General features: G+C 48.8%; 1 protein-coding gene and 1 pseudogene across 3 annotated transcripts in view; one reads left to right on the top strand and one right to left on the bottom strand.

The window, feature by feature from the left end:
* LOC116074627 (H-2 class I histocompatibility antigen, D-37 alpha chain-like) overlaps positions 1–4,576 on the bottom strand; it is a 714,163-nt gene that overhangs the window by 11,439 nt on the left and 698,148 nt on the right. The window lies entirely within an intron of this gene.
* LOC116074634 overlaps positions 3,372–4,576 on the top strand; it is a 4,388-nt pseudogene continuing 3,183 nt past the window's right edge.

Genomic DNA, 4,576 nt, shown 5'->3' with positions numbered 1-4,576 from the left:
GAAGAAGAAGAAGAAGAAGAAGAAGAAGAAGAAGAAGAGGAGGAGGAGGAGGAGGAAGAAGAAGAGGAGAGGGAGGAAGGGAAGAAAAGAGAAGAGAAGTGAGGAGAAGAGAAGAGAAGAGAAGAGAAGAGAAGAGAAGAGAAGAGAAGAGAAGAGAAGAGAAGAGAAGAGAAGAGAAGCAGAGGGGGGCCTGGACAGGGAGACAATACAAAGTGGCCAAGAGCAACCAAGCCAAGGGAGCTGGTAGCTGGTGTCTGGCCTGAAAGGAGAGATGCTGGGGGGAGAAAAGCTCAGGGGCTGGAGAGGATAAATGGTAGGGGGTGGGGGTAAGAGATACTGAGAGGAACCAGGACTCTGTGACAGTGGTTCTCAACCTTCCTGAAGCTGAGACCCTTTAATACAGTTCCTCATGTTGTGGTGACCCCCAAGCATAAAATTATTTTTGTTGCTACTTTGTAATTGTGATGTTGCTGCTGTTGTGAATCGTGCAAATATCTATGATTTCCAGCTGAGGTTGCTGACCCACGTGCAAGGGTTGTTGGACTCACAGGTCGAGACTCACTGCTGGAATAGGTAATGGATGCTGAGAGAAGTGGATATTTAGAGTCCCTTTTGATAGGTTAATAGGAATCCCAGTTAGGGATTTTCCTCAGGACCTAATGGTTAGCACATCCTATTTAGCTGTGAGAATTTTAATTCTTTTTTTTGTTTTGTTTTTTGTTTTTGTTTTTGTTTTTGTTTTTCGAGACAGAGTTTCTCTGTATAGACCTGGCTGGCCTGGAACTCACTCTGTAGACCAGGCTGGACTCAAACTGCCCCTGCCTCCCAAGTGCTGGGGTTAAAGGCCTTGCCTATCATTTGTGAGGTCCTTGACTTGGCCCCAGCTAGAAAAAGGGTACACACATATGACATGGAAGCCTTCTTGGCTATGGGCATGCTTTATTGCAAACATCTCAAAACTGAGCAAGAACCTATCATTCAAAGCTTTAAAAAAAATTGCTGAGCAGTGGTGGCTCACACCTTTAATCCCAGCACTTGGGAGTCTGAGGCAGGTGGATTTCCGAGTTCAAGGACAGCCTGGTCTACAGAACGAGTTCCAGGACAGCCAAGGCTACACAGAGAAACCCTGTCCCCCCCAAAAAACAAAACAAAACAAAAAAACCAAAAAACAAAAAAAAACAAAAACAAAAAAAAGAAAGAAAGAAAGAATAGCCATTCTGATCCACTGAAAATTCACTTTGAATTTTACACATTCATTATCAAATATAAACCCAGCACCAACAGGCAGAGAGCTGAAGCTACGGTGTTCAAAAATGAGGAAATATTGTATCCTGCCATTCTATCTGCACTAAGCTATTATAAGATAGTCTTCTTAGCACTCTATTTCAATTTTAAGTGTTCGAACCAAAGTCTTAGTCCAGGTTAGGTCAGGGCTGGGGATTCCCCAACTCCCCAGTTTCACTTAGGCTCCTAACCTGGGTCAGGTCCTTCTGCCTGGACACTGATGATGCTGGCAGGTCTCACCCTGTTGGGTGGTGCGATCCTGGGGACCCACCCAGCATCGCCACAGACACTGGTTTTAAAGTCCCCTCAAGGTCTGTGTGTTGTATCCTAAGTATTCTGCACTTTTTGGTTAATATCCACTTATGAGTGAGTACATGTAATACATGTCATTTTGGGTCTGAGTTATTTCACTCAGTATGATATTTTCTAGTTTCTTCCATTTGTCTGTAAAATTCATGATGTCCTCAATTTTAATAGCTGAATACTATTCCATTGCTCAAATGAACCACATTTTCTGTAACCATTCTTCTGTTATGAGACACCTAGGTTGTTTCTAGTTTCTAGATATGACAAATAAGGATGCTATAAACATGGAGGAGCATATGTCCTCGTGATATGGTGGGATATGTTTGGGGATATGCACAAGTTGGGTGTATATGGGTTTTCAGGTAGAACCATTTCCAATTTTCTGAGTAACCTCCAGATTGATTTCCAGAGTGCTTGTAACAGTTTGCAATCCCACCAGCAATGGAGGACTCTTCCTCTTTCTCCACATCCTCACCAGCATTTGCTATCATTTGAGATTTTGATCGTAGCCATTCTGATTGGTGTGACATGGACTATCAGGGTCCTTTTGACTTGAATTTCCCTGATGATTAAGGACTTTGAAAAGGCCCAAGTGAGGATACTTCAATCCCACTAAGAGGGGAGAAGAAAATAATCACAGGAGGTGGAGGAAGGGATGGACCTGTGTGGGAGATGAGAGGGGAAGAGTAAAGGGGAATAAGACCACTTATGTGGGGGAACAGAAGAGAAGCCTAGAGGACCAAGAGAATGAATGAAAACAAGCAGCCTTTCAGGGAGTAGGAGGTAGGGAGACTCTCTAGACCGTATCAGACACCCAGTAGGTGAGAGACTCTCAAGACTCAATGGCCAGTGACCTTAGCCAAAATGCCCAACTTTGGGGAGAGGGAACTTGAAGAGTCTGCCTCCAATAGATAGACAGGACCTCAAGTAGAGGGTCTAGGTTAACCCACAGTCAAAATTTGTTTCTTTTTGTTTGTTTGTTTGTTCGTTTTGACACAGGGTTTCTCTGTGTAGCCTGGCTGTCCTGGAACTCACTCTGTAGACCAGGCTGGCCTCAAACTCAGAAATCCTCCTGTCTCTGCCTCCCAAGTGCTGGGATTAAAGGCGTGCACCACCACAGTCAAAATTTCTGAGCCAGAATTGCTTCTATTTAAAAGAACTGCAGGGACCAAAATAGAGAAGAGACTGAAGGAAAGATAGTCCAGTGACTGGCCCAATCAGGGATCCATTTCATGGGGGGAGCGGGGAGCACCAAGGCCTGACACTATTGCTAATGTGAGATGTGCTTACAGACAGGAGACTTGCATGGCTGTGCACTGAGAGGCCCTATCAGCAGCTGACTGAGACATGTGCAGATACAGAACCCAGCCATTAGACTGAAGTACCCTATGGTTGAATTAGGGGAATGGTTGAAGAAACTGAAGGAGAGAGCAACCCTGTAGGAAGACCAGCAGTCTCAACTAAGCCAGAACACAGAGAGTTCCCAGAGACTGAGTCACCAACCAGAGCATCCATGGGCTCATATATGGCAGAGGTCTGCTTTGTCTGGCCTCATTGGGAGAAGATGTGCTTAATCCTTGAGAGACTTAAGGTCCCAGGGAAGGGGGAGGCTTGGGGGATGGAGCACCCTCTCAGAGGCAAGGGGGACAAGGTGGGAAGAGGAACAGTGGGAAGGGGGACCAGGAGCAGGGGCAACGACTGGAATGTAAATAAATAAAATAAGTAAAAAAATTTTAAAAAGAAAAAAGAAAAGTCCCCTTAAGGGGAACTCTGGAACCCAGATGGGGGCGATGGTGCCGCGCATGCTGCTCCTCCTGCTGGCAGCCGCCCTGGCCCCGACCCAGACCCGCGCGGGTGAGTGCGGTGTCGGGAGGGAAAGGGCCTTTGCCAGGAGAGGCGGGGGAGGCATCGGGGAAGCAGCGTCCCCACGTCGCCTACCGGGCCCTCCGCCCCTTCTCCACGCGCGTCCCGAGCCCCGCGCCCTGCTCCCCTCCCGGCCCGCGCACCCGCCCGGGGTCCCGGGAGGAGGTCGGAGTCTCACCGCGCGCCGCCCTCAGACTCACACTCGCTGCGGTATTTCTACACCGCCGTGTCCCGGCCCGGCCTCGGGGAGCCCTGGTTCATCTCTGTCGGCTACGTGGACCACACCGAGTTCGTGCGCTTCAACAGCTACCAGGAGAATCCGAGATATGAGCCGTGCTCGCCGTGGATGGAGCAGGAGGGGCTGGAGTATTGGGAGGAGCAGACACGGATCGCCAAGGAGCAGATTTACCGAGTGAGCCTGAGGACTGCGCAGCACTACTACAACAAGAGCGAGGACGGTGAGTGACCCCGGGTCGGAGGTCACTACCCCTCCACGTCCCCACACAGGGGCCTGGGACTTCGGGGTCCCAAGTCCAAGAAGCTCCGGGAAACTGTGGGACCCGCTGGCACCCACTTTAACTTTCAGTTGAGGGGATTCCTAGGGCCCGAAGGGCAGGTGGGGCTGATCGAGAACCTGCAGGCTCTCAAACAATCCAAAAGATGTATGGCTGTGAGGTGGAATAGGACGGGCGCCTCCTTGGGTATAATCAGCACGCCTATGAGGGCCGCAATTACATAGCGCTGAATGAAGACATGAACTCGCAGCGGTGGTGGATGTGGCGACACAGCTCACCCGACGCAAGTGGGAGCAGGGTAGTAATGCAGAGCTTTACAAGAACTAAGTGGAAAGCACCTGAGTGTGGTGCTCTACAGAGACGTCAGTCCTGGGGAAGAAGGAACTCTCAGCTGGGGTGATGATGCCCCTGTCTCTTCTTGGTTTTAATTATTTATCTTTTTTTTTTTTTTTAAGTGATCAAAAAAAATCACACACGGAAATTAACAAGAATAGACGCTGCACATCTCAGTGAATTTCTATTCAGTTAGAATAGCCATTTTGGCAGGGCAGTGGTGGCGCATGCCTTTAATCCCAGCACTTGGGAGGCAGAGGCAGGCAGATTTCTGA

The sequence above is a fragment of the Mastomys coucha genome, unplaced genomic scaffold, assembly GCF_008632895.1.
Source record: "Mastomys coucha isolate ucsf_1 unplaced genomic scaffold, UCSF_Mcou_1 pScaffold3, whole genome shotgun sequence".
Classification (NCBI taxonomy): Eukaryota; Metazoa; Chordata; class Mammalia; order Rodentia; family Muridae; genus Mastomys; species Mastomys coucha.
Note: the sequence above shows the minus strand (reverse complement) of the source record. Positions and strands in the feature narration are given on the sequence as shown.